We start from the raw sequence: 14,105 nt of genomic DNA, 5'->3' as shown, positions 1-14,105 counted from the left end.
TCTCTCTCTCTCTCTCTCTCTCTCTCTCTCTCTCTCTCTCTCTCTCTCTCTCGGCAGGGGCTCACTGTGGAGCTCTGGCAGGTCTGAACCTTGCTGTTTAGATCAGGCTAACCTGGAACTTACAGAGCTCTGCCAGCAATGGGAAGGTTTGAATGTAGAATTAGAGCTAGATACTACCAGGAAAACAATCACATTTTCATACTAACAATGACTTGGGAGTTAGATACTAATGAGATTCAGTTATGGTTAAAGAAATCTTCCCTACCCCATCACCCTGCTCCCAGAGGCAGGAAAAAACCTAGCTCCTGGCTCCCAGCCTTGGGAGCCTTAGGCAAGGAGAGGTGAAGTTGAGCCCTCTCAGCTTCCAAGGACTTGTGCTGCCCCTGCCCCTGAGTCTTCAGGGAGGGGAGGATGCTGTGCTTAAGTAACTTTGTTCTGTGCTTTGTGAAAGGTAATAGGGCCCCTTCCTCAGCTGTGTCCACTACTTCCTTTTAGCTTGAGGCTGAAGTAGGAGGGCAGTGATGGACTGAGAAAAGGGAAAGAGCCATGACTCCTTTTCTTCTGGACACACCAGGTGGCACATTTAGTTCGTTGACTGGATTTTTGGGAATTGGAGCCACAACTGCAGGAAGGTAGGTTCTATTTCTATAACTTAACTGTAATGTGGGATTGGAGTGGATTGATCTAGTGGACCAGAATGAGGAGTTGCCAGAGATACCTAAGCTAATCCAAGGCTTCTTGAAGAGTGGCTGTTTCCATTTCCTGAGTCTGGAGATGTGCCAAGTCCCGTGCTCTGTAGAGTTTAGCCACTCCATTCTACTAAGGAAACTGACACACAAGTTTTCAGCTGACTTGTTTAAGGTCATAGAGTCACTAAGTGCCTTTCACTTTGCTGATAATTACCGAGAGCAGAAATTCACGTCTGGATGAATAGGACTGCCCAAGCCATAGCAATAGCCACTGCATTTTGGCAGGACCTGCCTTCCATGAAGGTTTTTTGTATTGGAACATCTTTCACCTAGCAGCAGGTAAGGGCCTTTCTAGCCCATTAAACTAGGCAGTACTTCTGTATCCCTGATGTCTGGAGAAGGGCTGTGCATACATTTGGACCTCAGTAATTGAGTATGTGAAGGCTCATGGTTTGGGAGAGTAGCAGAGTAGGAAGCTAGCATAAGCCTTTCCTGCCTAGGGAGAGCCCATGTGAGGAGATGTCATAGAATTTCTATATTTCGGGCCTTGGGGTGTAGCTCAGTGCAGGAATGTTTGCTTAGCATGGGCAGAGCCCTGGGTTCGATACCCATCATATACAGACAGATAGATAAGCAGGCAGGCTCTCTCTCGTTCTCTCTCTCTCTCCCTCCCTCTCCCTCTCTCCTGAATTTCTGATTGTATGACCTGCTGAAATGTTTATGGGGAAAAACAGGTTCCTAACTTTGTTTCTGACTTGCTGGTCTTCTTAACAGATGATAGGGCTTGCAGGGGATATAAACTTAGAGTTAGTGTGCCCAACTAGGAGGAGAGATATACCATAATTATCCATTACTGAAATTGTTCCTGGGTGCCTTAAATGTTCTGTTTGTTTGTTTGTTTGTTTGTGAAACTAGAGCCTCACTGGGTAGCCTAGGTTGCTCTTAAATTTTCTCTTTCTGTCTCTCTCTCTCTCCCCCTATCCCCTTTGAGACAGGGTCTCTATGTAGCCCTGTCTGTCCTAGAACACAATATGTAGACCAAACTGGCCTCAAACTCACAGAGTGCTCAGATTAAATTGTGCCAAGCCTAAGTTGATCTTCCTCTGTAAGTGCTGGTCTTAGAGACTTATGATACCCGGTCTGGTCACAAATTAAATTTTTGAAAGTGTCTAAATGTACATAATACTTTATAGTAAGAAGAGTAATTTTTAAGGTTTTTTTGACATATACTACTAAGTAGCAGTGTAGGATTTTAAGTTTTCTTGAATAATTTTCTTTTTAAAAGATTTTTATTTTAGGTATATTAGTGTTTTGCCTGTATGTATGTATGTATGTATGTATACTGTGTGTGTGCCTGGTACCTGTGGAGGTCAGAGAAGGTGTTGGAAGCTGAGTGGTGGTGCACACCTTTAATACCAGTACTCAGGAGGCAGAAGCAAGTGGATCTCTGAGTTCAAGGGCAGCCTGGACTACAGAGTTTAGTTCTAGGAAAGCCAAGGCCGCACAGAGTAGCCATGTTTAAAAAACCAAATCAAACCAAACCAAAACAAAACAGAGAGGGTGCTGGATCTCCTGGAACTAGAGTTATAGATGGTTGTGAGCTATCTTGTGAGTACTGGAATGGAACCCACACCCTCTGGAAGAGCAGCCAGTGTTCTTAGTCACTGAGCCATCTCTCCAGCCTCTTAAATAGTTCTCTAAAGGATACAATAATAAGTTTGTACCAGTTCAACTTGTTTTGCAAATTTTCAGACTATTTTTTCCTTTTCAGACAGTGTCATCCTGTGCTCAGGTTGACCTAGAACTCTGTGCTCTGGCCTAAGTTTTCTGAGTGCTGGGTTACATGTGTGTACCCCATGCCAGACTTGAGAGATGTTTAGATGTGATAGTTGTGAAATACCTATTTGATTTTCTTCCATATTGGCATACAACCTTTGAAATTTGGGGAATCTCTGAACTAATATGTTTTTATATACTAATGAGATCACTGGGCTGGCAGCCCCTGGAGAGCTTCAGGCTGGGTGCTGGTCTCCTGGAAAAACTTAAGTGACTTAGGACTTAGAGTTTCACTCAGGCCTGTAGGATAGAGAGGGACTGAGTGAACTGGTCATTAGTGGCTGGGGTTTCATGTTCTGCCTGAGTCATGAGGCCTCCATATATGCCAAGGGCTAGGGATCAGAGCTTTAAGAGGTTTCTAGAGGTTGTCACACCTGGAAAGGGCTTTTGAATGCTTTGTGCCCCTTCCGAAGTGCTCTGCTCTGTGCTCTCTGCTCTTCATCTGTGTTGTTGGTGATACCCTTTACAACAAACTAGTAAATGTGAGTAAGTCAGTTCTGTAAGTTCTATGTGGTACAATAGGAAATTAACTGAACTCAAAAGTCTCCTAAACTCCCTACTGTGACAGCACAAGCCTGGATCTTAGTTAGCACTTGGGGGATAGAGTGAAGGAAGGAGGATCATGACCAGTCACTCTTAACCATTCATCCATTTCTTCAGCTGCATTAACCCTCAATTTAAACAGAATTAAGCCTGTCCCTAAAAATGACCGTTTAACACATTTGACATATTTTTTTCCCTCTGAAGCCCTGTTATTTTAGAGTAAATCTCAACCGTGTTGACTTTGTGGTTAGAACAGTTTTTCTTCTTAAATAAAATGATTAGTTGTTTGTAGATCACTAGATATAAAATGCCTTAGGACCACTAATGATAACTTGCTTTGGTTTTGTGGAGGAATGCCATATTTTGTGGTAAAGCCTTATAGGGTAAATGTCAACTCAGAGGCAGTCCACACCCTGTGTCCCCTTCTACTATAGGCTGATAGCTGCTTTTGTTCATGTCTGGGTGACTATGCCGATTTTCTAGGCGGGTGAAGCTTTATCATCTACCTACTTGATGGTGGTGGGGATGGAACCTGAGACCTCACATGTGCTGGGCAAGTGCGCTACCATCAAGCTATGGCCTCAGCTTCTGCCACTGTTATTAATGCTGCTGCTGCTGCTACTTTTAAAATAATTAGTTTTATTTATGAGTGTATGTGTGCCACCTGTGTGTGGGTGCTCTAAGGTATGGAATCCCCTAGAATTACGGGAGGCTGTGAAGCTGCCTCACATGGATGCTGGGAACAGAACTCTGGTCCTCTAGAAGAGCATCAAGTGCTTTTAATTGCTGAGCCATTTCTCCAGCCCTTCTGTCATGTCTTGGTTAGAAAAACAGTAACTTAATCGTGACCTCCCTAGACTTTCCATGGACTGCATGAGTGCTGATAAGATTCACATTTTAGCAGTCTGTGTGTTAGTTTTTGAATTAACATGCTTTAGCATTCATTTCCATGTAATAGTTGGGTCTGGCTTTGTTCAGTTTTTCTGTTAAGACAGCCTCTTGTGAACAGAAAATGCTATGGGCTTGGTGGACACAGAGGAGTCATTTCCTTTCCTCTAGCCTTGGCTCTCCCTGCCTGCCTTTCCTCTTTGCTCAGTGATTTGTGTTCAGGAAGCTGGGCTCAGATTACTTTTGTTTCTGCTTTGTGAACTTCTTCCCCCACTTCCTATTTTTTACTGGCCTTGTGCAGGAAATGAGCTCCTGACTGGCTCCTGTTGAGCACTGATTTGAGGTGGCAGATGATGAGGCCTTAGGTTCTGAGGCATGCCACACTTTCCACCTTTGTGCCTTCTTCCTCTGGGAGACACAGGGACATTTTGTGATAGGGTTGAGATGATGTCATGACCTCCTCAGGCCTGGGGGTTGGGGAAGACTGCTACTCAAAACTCTGAGGTGAGGCTTTATTCAGCCTGAACAGCATGTCTGGGTGTCCTGGCATGCAAACAAGGGTCAGTAGAAGGGATGAGAATGGGATAGGGAAGGTGGCTTAGTGAGTAAAGTACTCAGAGCACAAGCATGAAGTCCGGAGTTAGGATCACTGGCACCTGTGTGAAAGCCTCTGTGGGCAGGGAGCATATAGACCCTGTACTCACCCGCTCACCAGTCTAGCTAGCTTAGTGAGTACAGGGCTCAGTGAACAACTGCCTCAAAAGACAGAGTGGAGAGCAGTTGACCTCTGGCCTACACAAGTGCACACAAGCACAAATCTGGGAATGTGATTATGGGTTTTTGAAGTGGCCTTGCAGGCAGGTAGGAAGTAGACTGAAGAACCCTGGTCGGTCCAGAGCTTTAGTCTCTGCGACTCTCCTTCTTGAATCGATTTCTAAGCCACTAAGGTTGCATTTATTTATCATCTCTTTAATAATACTTCTCGGTGTCTTGGGAACTTGTGCCTTAATTCATAGGAGAAGATTGTAACATATTTCCAGAAAAAGTAAGATTTTTAAAATTTTGTTTATTTGCTTATTTATTAGTTTATTCATTTGAGACAGTTTCTTTGTATAGCTCTGATGTCCTAGAACTCCGTTGGCCAGGCTGGCCTTCAACTGAGCTCAGAGATCCACCTGCCTCTGCCTCCTGAATGCTGAGATTTATTTATTTATTTATTTATTTATTTATTTATTTATGTTTTTTTCAAGACAGGGTTTCTCTGTGTAGCCCTGGCTGTCCTGGAACTCATTTTGTAGATCAGGCTGGCCTCAAACCCAGAAATCCACCTGCCTCTGCCTCTCAAGTGCTGGGATTAAAGGTGTGCACTGCCCAGCTGAATGCTGAGATCTAAAGGTGTGCATCACCACTGCTTGGCCAGAAAAAGTAACTTTATTTGTCTTATTTTGAGACAAGACTGTGCTTTATAGCTCAGACTACTCTTGAATTCTCATGATCTCCTTGCCTTAGCTTTCTAAGTATTGAGAAAACAGATATTATGTATTACCACATGCAGCCAAGAAATAATTTCATAATATATTAGGTAACTTGAAAGTACTTAAAGCATTTGTGATCAGGTTTTCTCAGTGCTAGCACTGTTGGCATATTGGGGTGGAAGATCCCTGCTCTGAGAGTTGCTGTGTATTTTAGAGGATATTTAGCAGAGTCTCTGGCTTCTATCCGCTATATGCTACTGCCATTTCCTCAGTTGTGACAACCTAGATGAGTATGGGGGGCTAGGAAAGAAAATCACTTTTCCTAATGCCTTGAGGTAGGTCAGCCATGGTGAGAACTATGTTAAAGGATTGGATACTGAGTTACTAATCTTATAAGATGGAGTAAAGTACAATGCTTAGTTCTGTAGCCTTTTGTTTATTTTGTTTATTTTTTATTTTTATTTTGTTTATTTTTTGAGACTGAACCTTACAGTATAGCTTTGGGTGGCCTTTAACTCTATATGTAGACCAGACTGGCTTCAAACACAAAGAGATCATCCTGCCTCTGCCTCTGGGCTAGTGGCATTAAAGGCATGCCACTATGAAAGCACACAGCCTTTTCTGTTTGCTTTCATGGGTGCAATGGAGCCTGAGCACTAACATCCTGTTTCTGATGCTCACAGAAGGCTTTCTCGTGGTGGATGTGCCTTGGATTGTGATAGAGCTCATGAGGTCTTCCCTCCTCTCTGACCTTCCTTCCTCTCTTTCTTCCTTCCAGTTTCCTCTTTGACCTTGCTGTACAGCCCAGGTTGCCCTAGAATTCATCATTCTTCTACTACTATCTCCCAAGTGATTTTTGCATATCTTCATGTGTGTACATGAATGGGTGAATATGAATGGGGATGTGCAGGTGCTCATGTGCATGTGTATATATGTGTGGGGACCAGAAGTTAACCTTGGATATTTCTCTTCAAGAGTCATTTACCCCGGGGTCTGTTTTGGTTTTTGAGCCAGAGTCTCTCTCTGGGTCTTGGTTCTCATGGCCAGTGAGCCCCAGGAACTTGATTGTCTCTCCTTCCCCAGCACTGGGATTGCAAGCATGTATTTTCTCTATACCCAGCCTTTTCACATGATATTGGGAAATCAAACCTGGTCTTTGCTTTCATGGCAAGCACTTTACCTACTGAGGTATGGCCTCAGCCCTTAATTCTTGAATGTTCTGAATGAAGTTAGTGATCTTGTGCCTTGGAGATAGCAGGGACATACAGGGGAGATGGTAAACTGTGTTTTAGGGCAGTAATGCTAATGTAGAAACAAAGTCTGACAGAACACAATGTGAACCTTAACTCAGTCTTTATCAAAACTACTTCTGAGACATCCCAAGAAGCCAAAGAGCCTTCCAGATGTTGGGAGGGAACATGTAGACTGGTTGTGACAGGGAAGATGGGTCGTGAGAGAAGTAGGTGGTATTAGGATGAGGAAGGAGGCATGGATGCCTGGGAAGGGCAGTGGTGCACAATCTTCCCAAGGAGGATATGGTTGGTGATGTCAGAAACAGCAAGAGTGCTCCACAGGCTCTGAGGTGCAGATGGCTGGAAGTAGGAGGAAAGTTAGGAGGACATGTCTACCAGAGAGCTTCACTTTTAGATGTGGTCACAGATAAGAGGAGCCAAAAGAAACTGGTATTAAGGAGGGATAGACTAAGGACTGGATCTTTTAAGGTTTCTCCTCTTGCCTAGATGGATATTTTAAATTTATGATTGTTGAGAGTAAAAGTTTTCAAAGCATTTTTCTGGAGCTCATTTCTAAATATGGTTTGTGTCAGTCAGAACTAACAGCATGGAAGTGGTTGGGCTTTGAACTTCCATAGACAATGACTTAACTAATCTGCCTAAGGAATTTCCTGCAGTGTCTCTGTTTTAGCCAGGGGAAATGTTTGGGTTTTGCTCCTGGGGTTGGGGTGGGAGGACAGTAGAGAACATTGCGGTGTGCTTACAAGTTATTTTCCCTCTTTTAGAAGAAGGAATTGTCTGACAGCAGTTCTTAACCTGTGGATGGCGACCCCTTTGGGGTTGCGTATCAGATATTCTGCATATCAGATATGTACATTACTGTTCACAACAATAGCAAAATAACAGATATGAAGTAGCAACAAAATAGTTTTATTGTTGGGGTTACCACACATGAGGAATTGTATTAAAGACTATTAAAGAGGAACTGCATTAGGAAGGTTAAGAACCAGTGCTCTATTGCCTCATTATTTTAGTATTTATAACTTTATTGAAATACAGATCACATGCTATGTAGTTCACTAATCATTTATAATTCAGTGGTTTCAAGGCTATTTACAGGTCATGCAGCCATTAACTATACTAATTCTAGAGTAGTTTTGAAACCAGTTATGGCAGAACATACCTATATTCCCAGTACCTGGGAGGCTGGGAGAGGAAGATCATGAGTCCATAGCCAGTCTAGACTACACAAGACACCATTTCTGAAAAGATTTTATCTTTTCATCCTTCCCTTGAGCATTACATACTTACCCACTGTACCGGCTGGTTTTGTGTCAACTTGACACAGGCTGGAGTTATCACAGAGAAAGGAGCTTCAGTTGGGAAGATGCCTCCATGAGATCCAGCTGTAAGGCATTTTCTCAATTAGTGATCAAGGGGGAAAGGCCCCTTCTGGGTGGGACCATCTCTGGGCTGGTAGTCTTGGTTCTATAAGAGAGCAGGCTGAGCAAGCCAGGGGAAGCAAGCCAGTAAAGAACATCCTGCTCCCTGACCTGCTTGAGTTCCAGTTCTGACTTCTTTCAGTGATGAACAGCAATGTGGAAATGTAAGCTGAATAAACCCTTTCCTCCCCAACTTGTTTCTTGTCATGATGTTTGTGCAGGAATAGAAACCCTGACTAAGACACCCACCTATTGTTCAGTAAATTGCCTATGGTGGGCAGTTTGTGATGACAAACTTTGTGCATGCGTTCATGCATGCGTGCATATGTGTGTGTGTCTAATGTTGGGTATCTTTCTCAACTACTTTTCCATATTTTTAAGACAGAATCTTTTACTTGAACCTGGAGCCTACTGATTCAGCCAGAGTATTTGGCCAGAAAATCCCAAGGATCCTCCTGTCTCTTCATCCCCAGCTCTGCTATTACTGTCATTCTCTGTTGTATCTGTTTTGTTTTTGTTTTATTTTATTTTTTGTTTGTTTTTCTTTGAGTCAGGGTCTATGTACATAGCCCTGGCTGTCCTGGAACTCACTATGTAGACCTAACTGGTTTTGAACTCTCAGAGATCTGTTTACCTCCATCTCCTGAGTACTGGGATTAAAAAGCATCTGTCTTTTTAAAAAGATTTTTTTTGTTGATGTTTTGCCTGCATGTATATATGTGTATTATGCGCATACCTGTGCCTAAAGAGGTCAGGAGAGGGTGTCACATATCAGGTCTGGAGCTGCCGATGTTTGTGAGCCACTGTGTGCGTGCTAGGAATCAAACTTGGGTTGTTTGCAAGTGCAGTGAGCATTAACTACTAAGCCATCTCTTCTGTTCCCTTTCCATTTTGTTTTAGGCTGAATAATTTTTTACTGTTTGATTATGCCATTTGTCAGTTGATAAGATGGTTCACGTTGCAGTTTTTGGTTGTTAGAACTAATACTTGGAACATGTATGTGCTGTTCTTGGTGTAATCATGCTTTTCATTTCTCTTGGTATGTTCATAGGAGTAAAGTGGCTTGGCAGTTCTATATTTAATCATTTAGGGAAGTGTCCGCTGGTTTTCTAAGTATCTGCACCATTTTCCTTACCTGTGAGCAATGTATGAAGATTGCAGTCTCTTTATGTCCTTCACAACATTTGCTATTCATTATTGCCAGGCTAGTGGTTATGAAGTGGTGTCTTGTGGTTTTGATTTGTGTTTTCCTCATAGTGAATGATTCTAAGCATCCTTTAATATATGCTTTATGCACAATTCTGGAGAGTTCATTTATGTTTGAGCATCACTTTGGGAACTGTAAAGAAACAGGAATATATATATATATCTGATTATAGAAACAAGGGAGGAAAGTATAAGTGTGCATACATGTTTGTTTATAAAAAGATTCCATAAACAGATTTGTATGGTAGAGAACAGGCCTCTTAGAGAAACACCAGAGTTTTCTAGCCACATTAAGCCAGAGCTTGTCTGTGGGGGTTCCTAATGATCCTGAAATCTGGCCTTGACTTTGGAAATGAAAACCATAATATCTGCCTTCTCCACATTAGTGGCTGGTGGTGGTGGTGGTGACAGATCCTAGGGCCTTGGACAACCAGGCAAGTGTTTCCACTGAGTTGCATCCCCAGAGTGCATCACCCATCTTAAAGTCACATGTACACATCCTGTGCCAAGTCTTCAGACCTGGCACGTTTCAGGTAGAGGTAACTTGACATAAGCATCGGTTTCTTGCATTTACAAAACTAACACAATGTAAATAATCAGTAACTCACTGATGTCAGGTTTCCAGATAGTCTGCCAGCAAACTTGTTGACTGTGTGGACCTGGCGGTCACAAAGCATGCTGTCCTTCTGTGCCAGCTGCTGAGGTGTATGAAGCAAGTGAGATGGCCTGTTAATTGGAAGGTGTCAGTAAGAAAAGATCTCGGGGGCTGGTGAGATGGCTCAGTGGGTAAGAGCACCCGACTGCTCTTCCGAAGGTCCGGAGTTCAAATCCCAGAAACCACATGGTGGTTCACAACCATCCGTAACGAGATCTGACTCCCTCTTCTGGAGTGTCTGAAGACAGCTACAGTGTACTTACATATAATAAATAAATAAATCTAAAAAAAAAAAAGATTTTAAAAAAGATCTCATTGTGATTGAGGTGACCCTTGTTTCTAGTTGACGGGAGAAGGAGTGACACTCATTTCAGGAATTACTAGGGTAGGGGAACGGGATGAGAATAGGAGGCTAGGAGGGGTAATAGCTTCCTAGAAGAGGCTCCAACTGTACAAAGCACTATGTGCTCTGAAAGAACTGGGCACATGGCTAGAGAGTGCAGAATGAAGGTGCAGGTTAATGAGGCTGGTGAGTGGCCAGCAGTGAATGGGTCATGTGTGGAGTTTGATTTTACTGTATGGTATATGTCAATGGACATGAGTATATGTAAATTCTAAGAAAATTACATACAGAAAAGAGATTTTTTTTAAAAAGTTGATAGAAAAGAATAAAAAAATGAAACTAAGGACAGAGATGGTATAATTGTTCTGAGACTATTAGAATAACTTAGCCAAGCTGTAAGGTTAGTGGTCATTAATGAAAAATAAGGTTGAGCCAGGCAGTGTTGGCTCTTACCTTTAACCTCGGCACCTGGGAGGCAGAGACAGGTAGATCTCTGAGTTCAAGGCCAGCCTGGTCTATGGAGTGAGTTCTAGAACAGCCAGGGCTACATAGAGAAACCCTATCTTGGGGAAAAAAAGAAAGGAAGAAAGGAAGGAAAGAAAGTTAGTTGAAAAGGCCACAGAAAAGACGTAGTTTGCAGTTTTTCTTTCATGCTTATCTTTGCTATAGAGATAGGTTTAATTAGGGTTTGATAGAAACACTTCATGTGTATTTTAAGTGCTTTCCACTTAAAATTTTTTTTTAAATATATGAATGTTTTCCCTACATGTATGTTTTTGTACTACATATGCCTGGTGGCTGCAGAGGCCAGAAGAGGGTGTCCAATCCCCTGAAACTGGAGTTGTGGGTAGTTGTAATCTGCCATGTGGTTTCTGGGAACCACACTCAGGTCATCAGGCTTGCACAGCAGTCAGTGCGTTTACTCACTGAGTCGTTGTACCCAGAATATTTGGAAGAGGAATATGGAGGGAAGGATTAGATTCATCAGGTACACATTGTATGTGTGCAGTGGAAGTGTCACATTGAGTGGGATAAATATGTATAACTGATTGCTCTATGTCAATAAGGATATGTGAGTGCTTTTCTCTCTTTTTCTTTTTTCTTTTCTTTTCTTTTTTTTTTTTTTTTTTTTGGTTTTTCGAGACAGGGTTTCTCTGTGTAGCCCTGGCTGTCCTAGAACTCAATTTGTAGATCAGGCTGGCCTCCAACTCAGAAATCTGCCTGCCTCTGCCTCCCAAGTGCTGGGATCAAAGGCATGCGCCACCATGAGTGCTTTTCTCATTGGAATACTGAATTTTGTTGTTGAGTTGTAGGCATCTCTCACTCTCTCTTTTTTTTTTTTTTAATTTTCGAGAGGGAGGGCCAGAGTGAGTGTGCCTTTGTGAATGTTGGTGGATGTGTGTGCCTTTGGGCTGGAGCTCACCAGTTAGTCTACAATTGCTGGACCAGCAAGCCCTAACTAAGGATTCTTCTGTTACATGCTTGAGGTACTATGCCCAGGACTTTTACACGACCTCTATGAAATGAACTCAGGTCCTCATACTTGCAAGGCAAATACTTCTGTCAACTGAGCCATCTCTGATCCTAGAATCAGCCATTCTTATAAGTTCTGACTCATTTTGGTGGGAAATGGTATTAGGAGCATACATTGCAACTGGATTGGGAATTCTTTCTTTTAAGGAGAGCTAGGAAATATTTTTGGCAAAGGAAAAGATCAATCAGAATGATTCCACCCCCTCCCTCTTTTTTCATTTTTCCTTTTTGGTTTTTCGAGATAGGTCTACTTCGATTCATAGACCAAGCTGGCCTTGAACTCAGAGATCCACCTGCTTCTGCCTCTTGAGTGCTTCGATTAAAAGCAAGTGCCATCATGCGTAGTTTAAGACTTACATTTTCAATTCAAGTGGATGAAAGGATTTTTATTTAATTTTATATTATCAACATGTAACACTAGAAAGGTCAAACATGAGGTAACTAAAGCTAAAGCTGTTTGTGGTAGTTCACACATCACAATCCTAGCGCTTGGGAGGATTAGGACCATGAGTTTGAGACCAGCCTGGGCTACATAGTGAGTTCTAGGTCAGTCTGGTCTATATTATGAGAACCTGTCTCAAAAACAAACAACAAACAGCTGGCATGGTGGCACATTCTTTTAATTGCAGCATTTAGGAGGCTTCGGCAGGAGGGTCACTATAAATATGAAGCCAGCCTTAAGTCACTTACAGTGAGACCCTGTCTTGGGGAAAAAAAGAAACAAGACAAAGAAAACATGGCATAATTGAGCCATTTGTCTCTTATATTTTAGGAATTAAAACATTGAATATTTTTAAATTACAGAGCTGGGGAGATAGCTTAGTGGATAAAGTACTTGCTGTGTAAATGTGAGGACTTGAATTTGGATCTCCAGCACCCACATAAAACCCAGGCAAGGCACTGTGCACCTAGAATCTGATTGCTGGGGGACAGAGACAGAGACAGGAGACCTCAAGGGCTTGCTAGTCTGGCTGAGTCAGTGAGCTCCAGGTTCAGTGAAGAGTTACATCTTTCTATACAGGTAAGACTAAAACACATTATATGTTGAAAGAAATGTGGCTTGTATTCTTGCCTTTGCTTTTCTGTGTACCTTACACAAAGTATTTTCATTGGTTTTAGATTTATTCTTTTTTTTTTTTAAGTCTCAACACTTTTTAAGAATGTATGTATAGGGCTGGTGAGATGGCTCAGTTGGTAAGAGCACCCGACTGTTCTTCCGAAGGTCTGGAGTTCAAATCCCAGCAACCACATGGTGGCTCACAACCATCCATAACGAGATCTGACTCCCTCTTCTGGAGTGTCTGAAGATAGCTACAGTGTACTTACATATAATAAATAAATCTTTAAAAAAAAAAGAATGTATGTATATTACATGTAGAGAGATGGCTCAGTGGGCAGGCTCACTTCCTGTGCAAGCATAGGGACCTGAGTTCAAATCCCAAAATATATGTAAGAAGCCGAGTGTGGATGCATGTGTGCCCATAACCCCAGCACTTTGAAGGCAGACACAGGAAGATTTGAGGCTTGTTGGCTGCCAGCCTAGCTCCAGGTTTAGTGAGACCTTGTACCAGAGGAATATGGCAGTGAGTGATGGAGCAGGACATACATACAGCACTCACACCACACTGAACACAAATGTGTATGTGTTTGTACCTTACTTCTGTTTCAGTTCTTCCTGTCTTTCATCATGTAATCATAGTTCTTATTTCCTGGTTCTCAAGTGTCGCATAGGATACCATTTAGAAAATGTTCAGGTGTTTTTCCTCTTCTCTTGCTTTTTTCATTTATGTATTTATTTATTTCTATCTCATTTGAGTCAGTGTCTTTCTGTGTAGCTCACACTAGCCCCAAACTCACTATTTGTAGCTGAGGCCTTACTTGTACTCAGGATCTTCTGCCTCAGCCACCTAAGTTCTAGACTTTACAAGAGCACAAGCCTGACTTTTACAGGTCTTTTTGTAGGATCTAAAATGCCTACTTCTTGGCTAGGGAGGAGTGTTTGCCTATCATGCTTGAAGTTCTGGGTTCAAGCCTCAAGACCACATAAAACTAGGCCTANTGTCATAGGGTTATAATGCAGTCTCTGAAATCAGTACTCGAGAGGTGGATGCCAGAGGATCAGAAGTTTAAGATAATCCTCAGCTGTTGAGTTCAAAGTCAGCCTGGGGTACATAATAAGACCTTGTCTGTAAAGTAAAGTTTATTTTAGGAGAACTGATCTTCTTTTTCATCTTAGTCTTTTTTTTTTTTTTTTTTTTTTTTT

At 42.2% G+C, this 14,105-nt stretch overlaps 1 protein-coding gene across 5 annotated transcripts in view; it reads left to right on the top strand.

Moving 5' to 3' along the window:
* Kiaa0355 (KIAA0355 ortholog) overlaps positions 1-14,105 on the top strand; it is a 77,087-nt gene that overhangs the window by 6,901 nt on the left and 56,081 nt on the right. The window contains exon 1 of one of the 5 annotated variants that reach the window (XM_029479265.1): positions 508-632. The exons of 3 other annotated variants lie outside the window; for them this stretch is intronic. The gene's annotated coding sequence lies outside the window, so the exon portion shown is untranslated. Of the gene's footprint in view, positions 1-507; positions 633-674; positions 1,029-14,105 lie in introns of those variants that run through there. One more of the 5 variants, XM_029479264.1, reaches the window with a different exon arrangement.

Source organism: Mus caroli, chromosome 7 (genome assembly GCF_900094665.2).
Source record: "Mus caroli chromosome 7, CAROLI_EIJ_v1.1, whole genome shotgun sequence".
NCBI lineage: Eukaryota > Metazoa > Chordata > Mammalia > Rodentia > Muridae > Mus > Mus caroli.
The sequence above is the reverse complement of the archived record's forward strand: the minus strand, read 5'-3'. Positions and strand labels throughout refer to the sequence as shown.